Here is a 21,629-nt window from a genome sequence, read left to right as displayed (position 1 = left end):
GAACTCTGCCTTCCTCCCTGGGGATACCCATCTTTGCATTCCCCACTCCCCCCAGCCCAGAGTGGCCACACCCTTGGGTTTGAACCCATACTTTGACCTTCCATCAAGAGGAGGGAACAGTGTCTAGCAGCTTCAAGGCTCCTGAGAGCAGGCTAAGGCCAGGCAGGGGCAGGTTACTCCTCAGAGGGAATCCAGATTTGTGCAAATCCAGATTTGTGCAACCCACTATCAGCCTTGTCACTCCCCCGGGGGTCCCCTTCTTCTGTCCCTCCCCTGTCTTCTCTCCCAAATGGTGAAGCTGTCTTTGGTGTTCTCTGGTCTTCTGGGTGCCCCTTTGGCTCTGCAAGCTGCTTCTCTTCCTCCCCCTGTTCTGGCAGCCTTGCCTGTGTGTTTTCTTCAGCCCTTCCTCGAGGTTCATCTTGGTGGAGTTCTTTGCCCCAGGGGCATGATTGAAGCTCAGCACTTCGGCTTTGGCCACCAAGTTAGTAGGTCTAGTGGGGTTTCTCTTCTGCCATGAAGAACAGGAGAATGTCCAGACTTTCTGTAAAGCCTCATTTTAAGGTCATTGACATCCTAAGGCAGGTATTAATTGTACCCTCATTTCATGGAGGAGCAGACTGAGACTTAGAGAGGGTGTGTGCCTTGCTCAAGCAGTGCAAGGGGTAGAGACGGTCTGGGAATCCAGAGCCCTGCCATTCCTAACCACCTTGGGCTTGTGCTCGCTCCTCCTCTGGGCACACAGCCTAGCAAAGTCCTCTTCCCTGCTCTAAACAGAAAGCCAACGGGTCAGGAAGCAGGCTTGCTGGAAGCCCCAGCTCAGACCTGAAATCATTAAGACCATCCCAAATGGGGAGGCATACTGGTCCATGAGGGGCAACCTAAGGAGGAGAAACTCAAGTTCAGGGCAGGGAGGGCTTCTATCGCCAGACCCTCCCCAGTGCTGCAGCCTCGAGCTCCCAAAGCTGTTGTTTTAAAATAGATGCTTATTTTTAATTTTTATTACGGAAGTATAGCTAACATACACGTTATTTTAGTTTCAGGTGTACAAGATAGTGATTCCACAAGTCTATACCTCACTCGGTGCTCACCATGATAAATGTGGTCATCCTCTGTCACCATACAAGGTTATCACAATATCATTGACTATATTCTCTGTACTGTGCTTTTTATCTCCCTGACTTATTTATCTTATAACTAGAAGTTTGTACCTCTTCATCCCCTTCACCTATTTCGCCCATCCCCCACCCCCACCCCTCTGATGAGCACTGGTTTGTTCTCTGTATTTATGAGTCTATTTCTGGTTTTTTGTTTGTTTGCTGATTTGCTTTGTCCACATATAAGTGAAATCATATGAAATTAATCTTTCTCTGTCTGACTTATTTCACTTAGCATTATACCCTCTAGGTCCATCCATGTTGTTGCCAATGGCAAGATCTCATTCTTCTTTATGGCTGAGTAATGTTCCATTACATGTAAATGCCACATCTTCCTTATCCATTCATCTATGGATGGACACTTGGGTTGCTGCCCATTGTCTTGGCCATTGTAAATAAGTATATATCATTTTGAATTGGTGTTTTTGTTTTCTTTGTGTAAATACCCAGTAGTGGAATTACTGGATCATATGGTATTTCTATTTTTAATTTTTTGAAGAACGTCCATACTGTTTTCCAGAGTGCCTGCAGCAATTTGCATTCCCACCATCAGTGTGCGAGGCTTCCTTTTTCTCTACATCCTTGACAACACGTTATTTCTTGTCTTTTTGATATTAGCCCTTCTTGACTAATGTGAACTGATATCTTGTGATTTTGATTGGCATTTCCCTGATGATGAGTGATGGTGAGTATCTTTTCATGTGTCCATTGGCCATTATGTCTTCTTTGGAAAAATGTCAATTCAGGTTCTCTGCTCATTTTTTAAATCAGATTATTTGGGGTTTTTTTTGGCGTTGAGTTGTATAAGTTCTTTTATATATTTTGAATATTAGCCTCTTATTGGATATATTATTTGCAAATATATTCTGCCTTTTCATTTTGTTGATAGTTTCCTTCACTGTGCAAAAGCTTTTTATTTTGATGTAGTCCCAATAGTTTATTTTTGCTTTTGTTTCCCTTGCCTTAGGAGACATATCCAGAAAAATGTTGCTAAGACCAATGTCTAAGAAATTACTACTTATGTTTTCTTTTAGGATTTTTATGGTTTCAGGTCTCACATTTAGGTCTTTAATCCATTTTGAGTTTATTTTTGGTTTTAGAAAGTGGGCCAGTTTCATTCTTTTGCGTGTAGCTCTCCAGTTTCCCCAGCACCATTTATTGAAGAGACTTTTACCAGTAGCCCATGCTTCTGGGCCTCTCATGGTTCCCCAGGGACAAAAGGATCTGTATCAGGCTCCAAAGCTGCCCGGCCACTATCCCCCACCCCAACCGCTGTCACCCTGCCACCCTGATACTCCAGGTCCTCCAGGATATGGCCATGACCACTTCTCTCACCTCATAATCTAGAACCTTCCTTTTCCCTCCATGGTGCTTCTCCTGCCCCTCCTGCCCTCGCCTTCCCTGACACACAGCCATAAACTGCCATGGTCTCTTCCAGTATATTGCTCAAAGCCCAGTGTGCTGCTTCCAGTGTATTGCTCAAAACCCAGCAGTGCCTGCCCCTGCCTGGCTTCCCTGAGGTGCCCATCAGGAGGGGTTTTGCCATTCCCCCCTGCCTCCCCAACACCCTCGGTTTGCACCTCAGTATTCTAGCCCTTGTCACAGAGTGTTTGTGGCTTAGAGGGGAAGTGCTCCGGTGGCAGAATCAGTCCACCCTAAAAGACTAGAATCTACTGTAGGTCAGCAATCAACTAGCCTAGGGCTTGGCTCAGAGTTGGTGTTCAGGAAATAGAAAGGGAGCTGGCCTTCCTTCACGGAAGTTCTTGGAACTCACCCAGCAAAGACTGTGATGGAAAGACATTCTAGAATCCTAGAACCAAAGTCTGGGGCAGTGGAGAGGGCCCTCAAGCAGCTCGTGCAGAGTATCCAAGCCAGGCTGAGCATCAGGGGACACTGGGGCTGCTGATTAAAATGCAGATTTCCTGGGCCCTATGCCAAAGCTACTAAATCAGAATCTCCGGGTGGAGGGAGACGGGGAGAGCCAGCTGCAGTTCGAAAAGGGCTCTACAGGAGCTCCAGTGGCGCAATCAGTTAGCGCGCGGTACTTATACGAAAAGGGCTCTACAGGTGGTTCTGATGTATGCTGCAGATTGCGGAGGCCAGGGCCCCAGCTCCCACAGCGAGTCATCGCAGACTGGGACGAGAACTCTGGCTCTTGCCTCCCAGTGTGGGACTCTCTCCCCTATGTCAGCAGGCCTAGCTGGCTGCCAAGGCTGAGGAGCTGCATCCATGAGTCACTTGCTGACAACAGACATGTGCCTCGAGGGCATGAGTCATAACAGACCACAGCTGACGCTGGGTAACTCCAAAGATGTCAATGGGAGAGGTTTGGGGATGCCCGTCTGTGCTGCCACCCTGGTACTTAGGAGACATATCCAGACATATCCACCTAGTACTGGGTGCTCAGGGCAGGAACAGCCCAAGATGGGGCAGGAAACCTGCACATCCTTCAATCCTTCGGTCCAGCCTTCTGTCCACTGCTTTGGACCCAAACGTAGTGTTTGTCCAGCACTCAGCTAGGAGCTGGGGCTGTAGCAGCGAACATGCCATCAGGAAACCCCAAGGAGCAGGAGGCCCATCACTCGGATGAGGTGTGGGGAGGGGCAGTGCCTGGTGATGCTCCGTGCACGCAGACAGGGGTCAGCCTAGTCTGGTGGGCAGGGCGGACAGATGGAGGATAAGGAGGTAACCGCAGGGATGGGGAACCGGGGGAAGAGAACAGTTGCAACAAGAGGGGACTGTGTGTGTACAGGCTCTGAGGCACGTGAGGAAGAGGGAGGCCTGTGTGGCTGGATCCCAGAGTGCAAATGGATGAGCAGAGGGGCAGGCACCGGGGCAGGGGTGGGGGCTGCCAGAGGGGAGGGGGCAGGGCCTTTGAGGCTCTGGTAGGGATGTTTTATTCTATATTAAGAATAATGGGGGACACCTGGGTGGCTCAGTCGTTAAGCGTCTGCCTTCGGCTCAGGTCATGATCCCAGGGTCCTGGGATCAAGTCCCACATCGGGCTCCTTGCTCAGTGAGGAGCCTGCTTCTCCCTCTCCCTCTGCTGCTCCCCCTGCTTGTGCTCTCTCTCTCTGACAAATAAATAAATAAAAATCTTAAAAAAAAAAAAAAAGAACAATGGGAAGGGCCAACAAACACATGAAAAGATGCTCAACATCAGTAGCAACTGGAGAAATGCAAATCAAAACCACAATGAGATACTAACCTCGTGCCACTAAGATTAAAAAAAAACAAAAAAACAAAAACAACAAACAAAACCCCAGAAAAGAACAAGTGTTGGGGAGGCTGCGGAGAAACTGGAACCCCTGTGCACTGCTGATGGGACTGGAAAATGGGGCAGCCTCTGCAGAAAACACTTTGGTGGTTCTTCAAAAAGTTAAACATAGTTACCTTGTGCCCCAGCATTTCCACTCCTGAGTACATACCCAAGAGGACTGGTGCTCAGACAATGAATGCTCATAGCAGCATTATTCATAATCGAAAAAAGTGGAAACAGCCCAAATGTTCATCAACTGGCCAGAGGAAAAATAAACTGCAGTCCATCCATAATGAAGTATTACTCAGCCATGAAAGAGAATGAAGTGCAGATCCATGCTACACCTAAAATTTCATGCTAGGGTGAAGAAGCCAGTCCCAAAAGACCACATACTGTATGATTCCATTCATGTGTAATGTCCAGAAGAGGCCAATCCGTACAGACAGAAAACAAATTAGTGGTTGCCAGTGGCCGGGGGGAGGGGAAGAATGGAGTGACTGGTTGATGGTATGGGGGTTTTGGGGGGTGGGGTGATGAAAATGTTCTGGAATTAGTGGGGATTGTTGCATAACTTCATTAATATAATTAATGCCACTGAATCGTACACTTTAAAATGTTAATTGACAGGGGCGCCTGGGTGGCTCAGTCTATTGAGCTACCGCCTTCAGCTCAGGTCAGGATCTCAGGGTCCTGGGATCGAGCCCCGCGTTGGGCTCCCTGCTCAGCGGTGAGTCTGCTTCTCCCTCTCCCTCTGCCTCTTCTCCCCCTGCTCATGCTCTCTCTCTCTCAAATAAATAAATATTTTTTGAAAGTGTTATTGACAGATTTCATCACACACACCCATATTAAGTACAATTTTAAAAGGGGGGCAGAACAATGGGAGGGCCAGTTCAGGGTCCAAAGCAGCAGATGGAAGGGCAGACTGCAGGACTGGCAGACTTCCTGCCAGTTCTAAGCACTTGGGTATCTGCACCTCTCTACCTTCCGGCACTTGCGAAGGCTCTCAGAGCCTGCTTCCTCGTCTGTGCGCTGGGCCCGGGCAAAGCTTCACCTCGCTGCCAGGTTTCCCTAAGAGTACGTGGGGAGCTCCGGTACACAGTAGGTGTGCAAACAGTGCCGTGCAAGGAAAAGGCAGCTCCAAGGGACAAAGTAACCCATTCATGGCCATCCAGTTAAGTGACCAAGTCAGAACTGTCTGGAGTCACACTGCCCGACTCCTTATCTCGACTTTGCCCCTTGGAGCTGCCGTGGCCTTGTACACAGCGTGCAGCTGATAACAGCAGTTTTTCCTCGCTTCTAGGCCCTCTGCACCTCTGGGCCCACCAGATGGAGCAGCCAGCCCTGGGGCCTCTCCACCCCGGAGCCAGGAAGCAGTTTTCTCTCAGGGCACCAAGCGCTCCCTGGCTCACTCCCTTTGCGAAGACTTCCCCAGACTCCCAGATGGGTCGTCCTCATTCAGTTCAAGAGCAGGAAACATACAAAATGTGTTCTTATTTAATGGCTTCTGTTGTTGGCCTGGGAAGTCACTGAGAGGAAAATCAGAGGCAAGCACAGGCTCTTTTCCTGAAAACATTCATGAAAATGTTAACTTTTGCATTGGGTTCTGTGCTATTGTTCCAAGTTTATCAAGCTGTCATGGAAGGTGGTTCCAGAAGGGCAAATCATAAGAACACGGGGAAGCCCTGAGGGTGTCTTCCGCAGTCCGTTTCCCCCACTGGTCCCTTCTGCTTTGTGCCCTTCACTTCCTCTGACCCCCTACCCCCCAGCAGCCTGGTGCCCCAACCTTCCAGTCTCGAAGATGGGGTTCATGTGAAGATGAAGGTATGACACTTAGCCCTATGTGCAGCTTATAATAAGTGCTTGATAGGGTCAGTGACAATTATAATGACTTTAAATCATAAAAAAATCACTGCTCATTTTTCTCAGGGACCTTGCTTTTTCTGACATAATTGGTCATCTAACTGTAAGACTGTATCTTTTCCCACAGGACTCAATAGACTTTTTTAATGACAAAGACAAAAAGCAGCTGTCCACCCTATCCTTTGTGCTGACTCGGCTCTTCCAGGGGAGAAGGTTGCTCCTCCGTGGCCTGGACACTCTCCAAGTGCCTCCCAGGGCTGGCAGGGGACTCAGGGCAGACGTCTCCATTAGACACAGGATGTACTAGGGCCATGATACTTTTAGCGGCTCATGAAAATACTTCAATTTCTTTTCAAATCAGAAGGGAGACAATGAACTCTTAGATGGAAGAAAATATTTTAATATGTACTATTAATGTGGATACATAGACATTCATATGAATTCACATATTCATCTTTATAGCTACAGAGTCATCAACTATAATTGTTATGCATTTTGTTATTGAGGAAGGGGCCCACAAAGGCCAAAGTGTCCCAGAGCCACAGAAGTCAGTGCAGCCCTGGGCCCCCAGCAGGGAGGCACTTTCCCTCTGGTCATCTCGTTTCCGATTCTGATCACTACCAGCAACCCTGCAGAGAGGCTGAGCTTTGGAAAAAAGAGGTGAGCTGGTTGGTGTCCGCCAGTCCTGAATGCCCCTTGTTGCCATTTCAGAGATCTCAGGTGGAAGAGCCCCTACTCCTGAGAGGAGAGCCCCTCAGTCTGCCCCCAAGCCTCATCTGCCACCTTCTCCAGCTACCTCTGGGCTGCCGGGAAGAGAGCTGCATGGTCGGAACAGTGCAGGTAAATGTTAACCACTAATTCTGGTCAGAACCGTTGTTGCCAAAACCTCCATAACGCTGCGAGGCGGTAGTTGACCAGTGTCCTGGGAGTGCCCACGGAGTGTCAACCTGGCTCAGTCAGATTCTCCACAGAAGCAGAGCCAAGAGATGAGATAGAAAGATAGACCTAGATAGATGGATAGGTGGGTGGGTGGTTGGATGGATGGATGGATGGGTGAATAGAGAGATGGATGGATTTTAGGGAGCTGGTCCCCAAAATTGTGGGTCCTGGCAAGTCCCAAATCTATAGGGCAGGCCAGCAGGCTGGAAACTCAGTCAGGGGTTGCTGATGTAGTCTGGAGGCAGGATTTCTTCTTTGGGAAACCTCAGAAGGCCTTTCACTGATTGTATGAGGCCCATCCACATTATCAAGGGTTCGTAGTCTTCTTGACTTGAAGTCAGCTGATTGTAGATGTTGCCCACGAGTACAAAATACCTTCACAGCAACACTCAGATTAGTGTTTGATTGAATAACTGGGGACCATGGCCTGGCCAGGGTCACACATAAACTGACTCTCATGTTGCCCATGCTGCATTGGTATTGGTCAGACCTTGCTGGCTTATTTAACTACTTGAATCCTCTGTAATTGTCCACCTGCCTCCCCAGTCAGGAAGGCCCAAGTCAGGTTCTCAGCTAGCGGGACCTTGAACCGCCCAGCCCAGTGCCTGGCCCTTTAGCTAGGTCAGAGTGATGCTGTGTCCCCAGGGCTCTTTGGTGCAGCTCATGCCCCCTTGCCTTGTCACTGTAAGCAATGGCCAGAAGTGAGCACTAGTCAGTGCTCTCCCTGGGTAGTTCTGGTTTCCTGGGTTCTGTAGCCCTAGGTGCAGTGGCAGAAAGGACCAGCCACAGGGTCCTGTCTTCAGGGTCTTAGGCTCTTTCCTCCTGTGGGGATGGAGGGCAGGGAGTGAATGTCTTTGCCTTTCCAGCAGAGGGGAAAACACAGCCCCCTCCAGACGTCCACACTCAGAGGAAGCCACTTTAGAGGTAGGCTACCAGCATAGGCCTCTAAATGCCCCCATGGTATCCTAGAGCTTGGGGGTTGGCTGAATGCACTAGAAGCATCTAGAGTTAGTTGTTCAAACTGCAACTCGTGACCTACATGTGGTTGTCCTAAAATCAAGTTTGCAAGCCTCGACCAGCATATTTGGAAACATGAAACAGAATAAAAAGAACATAATGGAGTAGCTCTATTTTTAAATTTTTGAGGCACCTCCACACTGTTTTCCAAAGTGGCTGTACCAACTTGCATTCCCACCAACAGTGTAAGAGGGTTCCCCTTTCTCCACAACCTCTCCAACATTTGTTGTTTCTTTCCCTGTCCATTTTTGCCATTCTAACTGGTGTAGGTGGTATCTCAATGTGGTTTTGATTTGGATTTCCCTGATGGCTAATGATGATGAACATCTTTTCATGTGTCTGTTAGCTATTTGTATGTCTCCTTCAGAGAAGTGTCTTTTCATATCTTCTGCCCACTTTTTGACTTGATTATTTGTTTTTTGGGTGTTGAGTTTGAGAAGTTCTTTATAGATCTTGGATACCAGCTCTTTATCTGTAGTGTCATTTGCAAATATCTTCTCCCATTCTGTGGGTTGCCTCTTTGTTTTGTTGACTGTTTCCTTTGCTGTGCAGAAGCTTTTTATCTTGATGAAGTCCCAAAAGTTCATTTTTGCTTTTGTTTCACTAGCTTTTAGAGCTGTATCTTGAAAGAAGTTGCTGTGGGCGATGTCAAAGAGGTTACTGCCTATGTTCTCCTCTAGGATTTTGATGGATTCCTGTCTCACATTGAGGTCTTTCATCCACTTTGAGTTTGTCTTTGTGATTGCACCCTGGGTATTTACCCCAAAGACACAGATGTAGTGAAAAGAAGGGCCATATGCACCCCAATGTTCATAGCAGCGATGTCCGCAATAGCCAAACTGTGGAAAGAGCCGAGATGCCCTTCAACAGATGAATGGATAAAGAAGATGTGGTCCATATATACAATGGAATATTACTCAGCCATCAGAAAAGATGAATACCCAACTTTTACATCAACATGGATGGGACTGGAGGAGATTATGCTAAGTGAAATAAGTCAAGCAGAGAAAGTCAATTATCATATGGTTTCACTTATTTGTGGAACATAAGGAATAACATGGAAGACATTAGGAGAAGGAAGGGGAAAATGGGGGGCGGGAGTTGGAGGGAGAGATGAACCATGAGAGACTATGGACTCTGAGAAACAAAGAGGGTTTTAGAGGGGAGCGGGGAGGGGGGATTGGTTAGCCCGGTGATGGGTATTAAGGAGGGCACGTACTGCATGGAGCACTGTGTGTTATACGAAAACAATGGATCGTGGATCACCACATCAAAAACCAATGATGTATTATATGGTGACCAACATAACATAATAAAATTAAAAAAAAAACATAATGGAAAATATTCAAGTGTATCATCTTAGTCCATTTGGGCTGTTACAAAAAAAAAAAAAAAAAACACAAAAAACAAAAAACAAAAACAAAACCTATGCACCGGGTGGCTTAAACAACAAACATTCATGTCTCACAATTTTGGAAGCCGGGAAGTCTAAGAGCAAGGCAGCAAGAGATATGCTGTCTGGTGAGGTTCATAGATGGTCATCTTCCGCTGTGTTCTCACAAGGCAGAAAGGTTGAGGCAGCTCTCTGGGTCTCTTTTATGATGGCATCAGTCCCATTCATGAGGGCTCCACCCTCATGACCTCATCACCTCCCAAAGGCTGGGTTAAGATTTCAACATATGAATTCTGGCACATTCAGTCTAAGCATCCTGCCCCTAGTTCCCCAAATTCATGTCCTTCTCACATGCAAAATCCCACCCAACAGCCCCCCAAATTTTAATAGGTTCTGGCATCAGCTCTAAAGTCTAAGGCCAAAGGCTCATCTACACCTCATCTAGATCACCTATGAGCAAGACCCAAGGTTTGGTGCATCCTGAGGCCAATTCCTCTCCAGCTGTGAGCCCGCGAAAGCAAACAAGTTATAGCGGTGGGACAGGCATAGGATAGACAGTCCCCTTCCAAAAGGGAGAAATAGGAAAGAAGGAAGAGGTAAATGGGTCCCAAGTAAGTCTCAAACCAACAGGGCAAACATTAAACCTTAAGGCTCCAGAATAATCCCGTTGGGCTTGATGCTCTTTCAAGCCCACTGGGCTGGCAACAGTACCCTCCAGCTCCTTGGGATGGCCCACGGGGGCTCTCTGCCTGGGCCCTGCCCCCAAGCTGGCTCTCTGCTGGTGCCCTGAGGTTCTCCCTGGCTGGACTCCCAAGCCCATGACTCCACGTGGCCACCCTGTCCTTTGGAACCTAGGTGGAGGCAGCCGTGGCCTGGTGCAGGCACCCTGAGCTTTCGGGAAGAACAGTGTGTGTTTGCGGCTGAATGGCATTACGCTCCAGTCCTATAGGGTCTGAGAAGTCCATCATTCTTCCTTCCTTTTGACCTCACTTTCTCTGTCTCCTTTAGTCCCAGCTGGCAGTGTATCTGCTGGTGTCACCCCACCTCTGTGCCTAGCCTTTGTTGATGATGGTCTGTAGTTCACATCCTTGCTAATCTCCGTATCAAAGGGTTGCTTGGCCATACCCTTAGGGTTCTCATTTTTCCCAATATGGGTGGGCTGGGAATTTTCCCAGTCTTTGAGTTCTCTTTCTTTTTTGCTGAACAATCCCATATTTAAGTCACTTCTCTCTTCTCACATTCCACTATGAGCTGTCAGGAAGAGCCAAGCCTCACCTTCAACGCTTTGCTAGAAATCTCTTCAGCTAATATCCTATTTCATTACTTGCAAGTTCCGCCTTCCATAAAACACTAGAACATGAACACAGTTCAGCGAAATTCTTTGCCACTATATAACAAGGATCGCCTCCCCTCCAATTGCCAATAACATGTCCTCATTTCCATGTGAGATCTCATCAGAGTGACCTTTTCCATCCAGAAGACTGGGGCATTCTCTCTAGCACCTCTCTTTCCTTCCTGAGCTCTCTTTAAAGGCCCACGCACAGCAATGGAGGCTCCAGTCTCTACTGTTCCAGAGCTGCTCCCACATGTTTAGAGCTTTGTTAGAGCAGCACCCCAATTCTCAGTACCAATTTCTTGGTCTGTTTGGGCTGCTATAACAGAATACCATAGACTGAGGGGCTTAAACAGCAAACACTTCCTCCTCCCAGTTCTGGAAGCTGGGAAGTCCAAGATCAAGGCACCAACAGACTTGGTGTCTGGTGAGAGTCTACTTCCTGATTCATAGACAGCCATCCTTTCGCTGTGTCTTCTCATGATGGAAGAGGCAAGGGAGCTCTCTGGGGTCTCTTTTATAAGGACACCAGTCCCATTCGTGAGGGCTCCACCCTCACGACCTCATCACTTCCCAAAGGCCTCACCTCTTGATACCATCACCTTGGGAGCTAGGTTTCAACATACGAGTTTTAGGGACATAAACCTTCAGTGTACAGCAGCATCTGAAGTTGTAATCTAAGTATTGATTCATGAAACTTTTGTTACACTTTATACTGATTTGTATGTGTACTTGTTTTCGGTGTTCATGCAAAATATATTTCTTACTATAAAAATGTTTGAGGGGCGCCTGGCTGGCTCAGTTGTAGGCCATGTGACTCTTGATCTCAGGGTCATGAGTTCCAGCCTCATGTTGGGTGTAAAGATTACTTAAAAAACATTTTTTTTTTAAGATAAAAAGTAAAAAAGATAAAGTAAAAATGTTTGAAGTCATCAATGTATCCAAACAAGCCATTGTGCAGATGGGGAAATTGAGACCTAAAATTAGGGACGGGACATGTTTAAGGTCTTATAAAGAGGAAGAACAGAGAAGGATTAGAATCAACAAGTTGTCTCCTGACCTGAGCCCATGTGCTCCAAACTGGCTGCTGGACTGTGGCAATAGCCACCTAGGACTGCAAGACTTGACATTAACAAGGAAGATCAGGATCCCCTAAACAATCCCAAGCGTGTCTTAGAGGGACAAAAGCTGTTTTTACTATGGGTTGGGCTTTTTAAAGTGCATTCAAGTATACAACAGTATTGGTAATCATTTTACAATGTATATATGTATCAAAACATCAAGTTGTGCACCTTAAATATAAACAATTATTTGTCAATTAAGCCTCAATAAAGCTGAAGAAAAAAGTCACCAGGCATGCCTGGCTGGCTCGGTTTGGTGGAGCGTGCAACTCTTGATCTCGGAGTTGTGAGTTCAAGCCCCACGTTGGGTGTAGAGATTACTTAAAAAATAAATAAATAAAATCTTAAAAAAAAAAGTCACCAAAAAAACTGCATTCACTTTTGGGTTGCAGTCACAAATGCAAAGTAATTTTACTCTTTAGGGGATGCTGTGTTTTTGTATATTTCTGCCTGCCTACCATCCACTTTCCTGGCTTCTAAACTCTCTTTCTTCTGGGGTGTGGGGTGTCTCCACACCAATCAGGGTTGAGTTGAAGCAGCACGGCCAAGGTGATATAGAATGATAGGGTTATCATAGGATGGGACCCGCTGCCCTGGGTGGGGGGCTGGTGGAGGGCTCTAAGCATCAGATGTTTAGCTTGAAGTCACCCAGGCCAACAGTCAGGAAGGAAAATGGGGCATGGGCAAGAACAAAGGCACACTGGTACCCCCATCTGTCTCTGGCCACCTCCAACCTGGGTACCATGGGTGACCAACAAGGGAAGCTGGTGCCCCTCACCAAGAAAGCTGGCAGGAGCTGAGGCAGCTACAGGACTGGGACCCACCCCGTGTCAACAAGAGGAGCCACCAGATCAGGGACACAATGTGCGAGCTGCCACAGCACTGGCTCCTACTTCACTTATGTTTTCCAAAAGTCATTTGATTCTCTTGTGGTCCCCACTGACCAAGAGCTGTACCAGGAAGGGGTTCTGGGCACTGAAGCGCTGGTTTCACTCGATTGGCATGAAGCAAAGCCACTGTTTTTAACCATTTAGTGCAAGAAACAGCAGGGGCTAGAAATCTAGAAAACTTCAACATCCTGAGACTGGCTGTGTGTTTGTTCCAGGGCCTGATGTGGGGGGGCAAAGGCAGCTTTGCACTCCCAACACTTCCTCCTCACAGACTTCATATCATCTTGTAATCTGTGGTTTCAGGGCCTCACCTACCTATAGATACAGGGTCCCAAGAATATTAATAAGCCAGAGGCCCAGTTCTTGCCCCTACCTGTTCACTGAGGCTCCTGACTCACCCCCTGTTAGGGACTGAATGTTTGTGTCCCTCAAAATCATGTTTAATCTAACTACCTCCCAGTGTGATGATATTTGGAGGTGGGTCCTTTGGGAGGTAATTAGGTTTAGATGAGGTCATGGGGGTGGAGCCCTATGATGAAATTAGTGTCCTTATAGGAAGAGGGAGGGACCAGAACCCTCTCCCTCTCTCCACCATGTAAGGACACAGCAAGATGGCGGCTATCTGCAAACCAGGAAAAGGGCCCTCAACAGGAACCAAATCCACCAACACCTTGATTTTGGATTTCCCGGCTCTGGAACTGTGAGAAATGTTTATTATTTAAGCCACCCAGTCTGTGAAATTTTGTTACAGTAGCCCAAATTGACTAACACACCCCTTGATTATTTCTGGGAATTCCCAAAGGAGCTCTTGTTAGTGTTCACAAACATCCACTTATCACCACCTTCTTCCCTTCCAGAATTCATTCCCATTTGTTGATATCTGCTGCCCAGGGAGCCCCTTATAGAAACCACACTGCTACCTGGCCAAAGGCCATGCCAAGGGTCTAGTCCTGATACTGCCCAAACTGCCCACACCTCCTCATGACACAGCGGACTGGGGTTCTAGCAGGAAAAGGGGGAACAAGCTTGACTCTCTATTTTGGGCACATTTTGTTCTCTGGGCTCTGAGAAGCAAGGTGCACTGGGCCCAGAGGCCACAGGTCTCTCAACAGAGCTTTAAATCATGCTGCTCTGGACAAAGTGTTTGCTCCTGGGATTTGCAGCCCCAGTCACCTAACTCCTCCACCCTTCTTCTACCACCTGGTGACCCCACCAGGCCTCAGGCCTGTGGAATGCCTCCATGTTCTGCCCCTGCATGTCTGGGGAGCTCTGTGGACTGTTTCCGAATCCTTAAACTAAGCCCCTTGGTAATTGACTTGGACTTTGTGAGTTAGCCTACCCACTTATCCCCCTTTCCTGATCTCAGCCCCCAACAGGAAGAATGTCTCTCTACCCCTCACTCAAAAGGAAAGTGGTCCTGATTTCCTCCCAGCATCCTTCCCTCAGCTGGGATGGAGGTTCAGCCCAGGTTCTCAGGAGGGATGCCCCCCTCCCAACACTGTTCATCCTTTTCCAGATGGGAACGTAAAAGTTCTAGGTCTTTATGCCCCAACCATGGGCCTGGCTGTTCTTATAACCTTCTGACAACTTCCATTTAGAAAGGGAAAGACCTGCCAGAATAATGCACACTATGTTGGGTGGTGTCCACGAGTTGGCCAAATATGAGCATTCCATATATTGTGCTATAGAATATAGAGGTTGTCATGACAAGAAGAATGTCTTGCAGCTTGGCATGGGACCTTGGTAGCAGGGCCTCACAAGAGATCATCAACAGGGGAGTGGGGAGGTTCACAAAATTGCAACCCTTCTTAGAACAGTGTCTCCTTGGAATTTAGAGAAACGATGGTGCCTTTCTTTCCATAACAAATGTTACCAAGACAATACTTATTAGCACAGCCCATCTCTTGTGTCCTCTGCATCCCATTCCACATTACCATTGGCTGTCATGTTCATCTCTTTTAAACTTGACCTCATTTCAGGTGAGAGCAAGGTCTGTTCCAGAACAGAATATCTGTGGGTGCATGGGCCAGCAGCACTCACTCACACAAAAGGTAGGCATCTGAGTTCAAGTCCCCACTCTCTACTTTTGGTCATGATGTGTGGTCATGTGGGATGCCGGGCAAGTAAGTCAGCCTTCCAGGTTGCAACTGGACAGACATATGGAGTGAGGAACCTTTGGGGACTGCAGGAGGTGGTCCTCTCCTCAGCCAGCTCCTGCTGTATGGAGCACTCATGTGTGTGTGTTGGAGGAGAGACACTTACGATGACTCCCAAGATGCTTGTCACCACTACCCGAAGAATGCCAGTTGCAGACAGCATCCTGCATGGCCTCAGGAGAGGTGGGAGCTCTTGGGGGAATCCTTGCCTGAACGGGTCCTAACTGCACAGTTAAGGGTGTTCCTGGGGCCTGGTTTCTGTCCAAAGGAATTCCTATAACCTTATCAGGGGTCACCTTCCCAGGGGTTTCAGGTGAGGGGCAACACTAGGAAGCCCCTTTGGGGCTGGCCTCCCAACGCACTGCTTTCCCCTTGTTACTGTGGTCAGTTGTCATTAATGGGCCCCCTAGTGAAACCCTTGTTGGATGTCTGTAGTCATTAAGTGTTAGCATCATCTAACATTTTCCTTGGGCTGCCAGCAGACAACTGTCCAAGGTAGGCAGCTTGAAATATAAATACAGACCAGCAGAATGACTTAGTGGTCAAGGGCTGCCCTGCCATCAGAATGGGGGTTCCACCAAGGGCCTCCTGTCTCCCTGGTCTAGACAAGAAATTCTCCTCAAAGTTGCTTCCCTCATGCTGTCATTTCCCGTCCTTTGTCAAAACAAGTTAAAAATAAAAAGCTAGAAGGGTGCCTGGCTGGCTCAGTTGGTAGAGCATGTGACTCTTGATCTTGGGGTCATGAGTTCAAGCCCCGCATTGAGCTTCAAATAAACAAATAAAATAAAAGAGAGGGAAAAAATTAAAAGGTAGGAAAAAATTTTAAATAGTAAAATAAGCTAGAAGACAGCACCCTAAAAAGAAAGTAGATTGAGTGGCAAAAAGTAAACAGTGCTAACAATGAAGATGAAGGCCAGCAAAAAAAATGCCCACAGGGGGCCCAAAGAGGTAGGTGACCACAGTTGTGGGCAGTAACTGTCTTGTGACCAGCCAGCGCCAAGCTACCTTCCCAGCAGGGTCCCCAGAGGTAGTGTCCAAGTCTTGGGAGTTACATACACCCTACCCTGAGCTTCGAATGGCAGCCCCTTAAAGCACAACTGTGCTTTGGATGACACAGTGGTGTGCAGTCAACAGATATCTCCTCTCAAGCAGATCAAGGGCAGCACTTCTTGAGAGCGTCCTCCTAATTTCATCAACCACAGCTCCCCAGAGTGTCTCTGCCCTGAGATCTGCGCTATGCTGGCACCCAGGGTCCCACTTGGCTCCACTGCCCTGGAACTCCCAGTCTAATATGGATACTTTTTTCTCCCAGTTTTATTGACGTATAATTGACAGATAAAATTGTAATATATTTGAAGTGTACAATGTGATGATTTGATATATGTAGACATTGTAAAAGGATTCCTGCAACTGAGTTAGTTAACACATCCATCACCTCACATATTTACCTTTTTTGTTGTTGTTGTTGAGAACACTGAATTTCTACTCCCCTAGCAAAGCTCAGTTATACAATCCAGTGGTATCAACTACAGTCACCATGCTTTACATGAGATCCTCAGACCTTATTCATCCTATAACTGAAAGTTTGCACCCTTTCACCAACTTCTCTTCATTTCCCCCACCCCTCAGCCCCTGGCAACCACTTGTGTCCACTCTGTTTCTGTTTCTATGAATTTGACTTTTCTCCCCTGATTTTAATGTAGTCCAGCTTGTCCCCCTTTCCCTTATGCTTTGTGTTTCTCATGCCATGTTTAAGGAATCTTTCCCTACCCTTAGGTCATGAAGATATTCTCCTCTATGATCTTCTGAAAGCTTTATAGTTTTACCTTTCACATTTAAGTCCTCAATCCACCTGGTCTTGATTTGTGTGTGTGATGTGAAGTAGGGGCCCTATTTCATTTTTTATCCTTATGGATACCCAGTTGTCCCTGTACAATTGATTGAGAAGACTGTTCCCTCCCCCACTCCTCTGTCATAAAGCAGATTTTATCTGTACATGGGACTGTCTCCAAGCTCACTCTTCCATTCCATCAGTCTGTCTGTCCAGCTTTCTACCAAAACCACAAAATACAGATGTCTCTCAACAGCTACTGACCCAGGCTGCGTTCATTAGGGATTAGAAGGCTAAAGGTTGGGTATAGCCATGTTAGTAAGGATCTAGAAAATCAACTGGGAAAGCCTGGAGTTGTCATGGGGGGCAAAGGGTTCCCTAGCATGTCAGGGAGCAGAAGAGAGAGATTCTTAGGAGGATGAATGGAGAGTCAAGTCAGGTCTCAGCATGGGAGCATGAGGCTGAGAAAAGAATGTGGGGGTTATTGGGGTGTCCAAGGCTGAGATCACAGGGGCCTGGATGAAGGAGGCGGCAGGGAAAACAGAAAGGGAGGGATGCATCCAAGAGACATTGAGAAGAGAAAGTTAAAATGATGGCCCTTTGTTACGAGTCAGTGGAAGGGGAAGGGGGCTGGAGACTGAACGATGATGCTAAGCTTTCTAGCCCAGAAACTGAAAGATGATTCTGGTTTGATGAAAGAGGCCCATAAAGTAGTCGGGGGAGTGTGTTTTCTGCTATTCCGCCCTGAAAGTTCAGTTGGTGTTTCCGAGAGCCCGAGTGCTCCTGACTGTGCACAGAGCCAGGCTGTTGAGCACTGACGCGTCACCCGTGGCTTTGGGCTTTGGGGGTTGAAGGGAGACTTTGAGTCATATTCAGGCCCCCTTGGGTAGTGTTGAGTGGATTCACTTTGCAGTCTGAACCCAGTTGGATCATAAGGACATCCCAAAACACACCATTTGATAAGTAAGCAGCTGTCTTCCCAATGGCAAAGGTCACCCCGATTAAAACAACAGCAGCAACAAAAAATAGTGACCAAAACTAAAGGAAAAACTAACTTAAAAAACAACAACAACCCAGTTAACCCTAGGCTAATTCATGGAACACTATGAAACATATCTAATATTGAGGGGCGCCTGGCTGGCTCAGTCCGTAGAGCGTGTGACTCTTGATCTCGGGGTTGTGAGCTCCAGCCCCACGTTGGGGGTAGAGATTACCTACAGAGAGCGAGGCAAACCATAAGAGACTCTTAACTCTAGAAACAAACTGAGGGTTGCTGGAGGGGAGGTAGGGGGGATGGGGTAACTGGGTGACGGGCATTAAGGAGGGCACTGGTGGAATGAACACTGGGTGTTACATGCAACTGCTGAATCACTAAATTCTACTTCTGAAACTAATAATACACTATATGTTAACTAAATTGAATTTAAATAAAAAATTTAAAAATAAAAAATTAAAATATTTAAAACAAAATAAATAAAAGTATATTGAATACTTTGTAAATGCTTAAAATGTTCTTTTTTCTGTCAGCCTAGTCTGTTTAAATGCATGGCAACGTTCCTCTCCATCTCCTACCCCTGCTGATCTCTGCCAAAGCATTCAGGTCTCATAGTATTACTGAAAAGCCAAAAGCATATTTACAGAGACTGGATGTGTATAAAGAGCAGATAAATCAAGTCTCTTGAGAAAATAAAATCCCACAGCAGATTATATATGTTGTAAGAAAACTAAAATAGCGTTCACAGCTCAATTACACCACCGATTGGATTTTTAGAAAGAGACCATTCACATTTTAGGTCATAAAATCATTCCCTTAATCCCTTAAACATCAAATAAAATTAAGATTTAGGATAAGATTCACTTGGTTAATAATGATATGAAAATCTTTGGCAAATAATTAAAAGGGATTTGGCAGTATAAGAACCAGCTAATTCCAACACATATTTAACAAAGAATGGGTCAAGGGAGGAATTGGTGTTTACTTTTTCTTTTTCTATATGAAATTGTAAAGGCCTCTCATTCTGTATACTACTGATGCTTGCCACAAAATCAGAGGTGCTATGGGAGCACATCCTGGCCATGAGGGGCTGGATCAGTAAGGCTAGGCCCCTGGAAATGTCTTCCCCTGAAAGGTAGCCAGAGTCTCCACTCTAATGAAGCAAAACTGTGGCGCGGACCACAAAGTTGCTATCTTGAGTTTCTGTAGTCACTTCTTTGTTCTGTGGCGTGAGAACCACTGCTGACTTCTCCTGGGCCTCAGAAATCCTACGCCCAAGCCACCTAGCTTTCAGGTGTAGAAGCCTTGTTTTGGAAAAGCTAAAAACCACGTGTCCTGAGCCTAGAGACCCCTCCCTGGCATTCACACTTGTCCACTCACTCATCCATTCGTCCACACACACATTCACTCATCTATTCACTCATCCACTCAGTTATCTATTCATTCACTCACTGATTCATTCATTCAGTCACTCACTCATCTGTTCACTCACACATTCACTCATTCATTCGTCCTCTCACTCACTCATCCACTCACTTATCCATGCACTCACTCCTCCATTCACCCACTTATTTGTTCACTCACCAATTCACTCATTTACTCACACACACACACACACTCTCATCCATTCACTCACTCACTCATTCATTTACATGCTCATTTCGGAAGTGTTTCTTGAGTGCTTGCTGTATGCTTGTTGGCCAGAGGGCTGCAGAGCATACCAGGCCTTGGCCACTACCGTCAAGGAGCTGACTCCCAGTGAGAGATGGAAGAATCAACAAAGTGACCACACCACAGGGCAGAAGAAAATAAGGACAACATGTAGATAAGTAGAACCAGGGGGTACAGGAGAAGTTAATGCGACCTCTAAAATTCTACATCATTTACTTCTTCCCTTTATTGCCTCTCTTCGCCACTAGAATGTCAGCTCCGTGAAAGCAGAGACTTTCATTGGCCTTGTTCACCGCCATAGCTCCTGTGCCTAGAACAGTGCCTGCCACATGGTGGGTGCCCATTAAAATATCTGTGGAATGAATGAGTAGATTGTGGGGGAAGGAGGGAGCAATGTGGTGGAGCTCTCTTTGGAATCCCGGAGATGGGCCTTGAAAAAAGAAAAGGGTCTTGGTGGATAGCCAGGATTGAGTAGCCTCTTGGTTTGAGGGACTAGCAAGAGCAATGGCCCAGGGGGTGGGAAATTGCCTGGTCTGTTCAGGGAACATAGGTGTCCTGCACAAGAATGTAGGTGCCAAATAAGGTTGGGACCGAACCAGCAGGAGCATTCAAAGTCAGGTAGAGGTGCTGCGTGGTCTCCTGCATGTGTTGGGGTCTAGAGAAAGAAATTTGGCATCCACTTACTATAAAGGCTGAATGCTTGGTGGATCCAAGACTTGCAGCCTGGAGACTGCAGAAGAGCCCTGATACCCTTTACCGAGTGCCTATTGAGCACCTAGTGTGTCTGCAAGAAAAGTCTATCACAGAGGAAAAAACTAGCAGCAGCAGGTGTAACAGGAAGGGCCCTGGCAGGAGAGGAGGCAGGGGTGGGCCCCCAGCTGGGCCTCCCAGTCTGGCTGTCAGTCCTGTGATGGGGACGGGCCAGCTGATCCCAAGGGCCCCTGCAGCCTTGACATTCTGGGACTCTAATTAAAGAAGTGAAAACTTCATTCCAGATAGCTGGGGAAATCCTTGGGTTCAATTTCATCTCCCAGGACTGGCAGTTCAGCTGGTACTGAGGCAGTTAAAAGAAATGGAATGGAAATCCAGAGAGCCTGCATCAGCCTAATTGTCCCTCGGCAGACTTGTTTGCTTCGAGATGTCAGCAACTCTTGTAGGCAACGGGCTGCAGTTTGGTTTCTGATCTTTTCTTTATACGTTGTGAAGAGGATGGGTCCCCTAGGCCAAGAGGAAATCAAAGACCAGGATCCTTCCAAATTTAGCTTCCAAGAAACCAGACAAGAAAGGTAGAGCTGGAGTCCAACGGACCAGGGGGCCACTCTTGTCCTAAACACATCTCCGTTTTCATAGAAGTCAATCCCGCAGGCAGCGGAGAGGGAAGCCCCGATTCCAAGAGGCTCAGCTGGGCTGTCCTCTCTGGGTCCGTGCAGCTGGGGCCCACGAGAGGCCGGTGGCGCTGTGTGTCATTCCTGACACAGAAGCTCAGCTGGCACAAAAAAACCAGCTTAGGGAAGAGGGCTCTGAACAGTGAAACAACTGGATACTGGAAAATGCCCAGAACTCGTCACAAAAAACAAAATAAGTACACACCTCACACAAGCTTGCAGATTTCCGTGGTTCGGCGAAATTTCCCTATCGAAACTGTGAGTGTCGCACGGTCCAAGCTGGACACCAACCCCAGGGAGGCCCAGCAAAGCATTTAAGTATTTAAGGTTGAAAGTAAAAGGCTTCCCATCAGAACAGAGGGATATGATGTGAGTAGGTGGGAGGGGAGGGAGGAGGCCCAGCCCCAAGAGGGGTTCAGCCTTGGCACCTGCAGAGGTGTGGTCCGAGGGGAAAGGCGAAAGATCCCTCCCTGGAGCCTGAGACTGAGGAGCCCATGGGTTGTTCTGGGAGAGGGGCCAGGGGAGGAATTAGGAAGACATGCCTGGGCTCCAGGGATTAGGGAACTCCCTTCAGGCATTTCCTCAGTGGTATCTGTGTGTGTGTGTGTGTGTGTGTGTGTGTGTGT

General features: G+C 47.3%; 1 long non-coding RNA gene across 2 annotated transcripts in view; it reads left to right on the top strand.

Moving 5' to 3' along the window:
• The window catches only part of LOC116627582, a 62,245-nt gene that overhangs the window by 35,891 nt on the left and 4,725 nt on the right, over positions 1-21,629 (top strand). Inside the window, exons 1-2 of one of the 2 annotated variants that reach the window (XR_004298506.1) lie at positions 5,104-5,140; positions 6,985-7,113. This is a non-coding gene — a long non-coding RNA (uncharacterized LOC116627582). Of the gene's footprint in view, positions 1-5,103; positions 5,141-6,984; positions 7,114-21,629 lie in introns of those variants that run through there. The other variant, XR_004298505.1, reaches the window with a different exon arrangement.

Source organism: Phoca vitulina, unplaced genomic scaffold, assembly GCF_004348235.1.
Source record: "Phoca vitulina isolate PV1807 unplaced genomic scaffold, GSC_HSeal_1.0 scaffold99, whole genome shotgun sequence".
In the NCBI taxonomy this organism is placed as follows: domain Eukaryota; kingdom Metazoa; phylum Chordata; class Mammalia; order Carnivora; family Phocidae; genus Phoca; species Phoca vitulina.
Note: the sequence above shows the minus strand (reverse complement) of the source record. Positions and strands in the feature narration are given on the sequence as shown.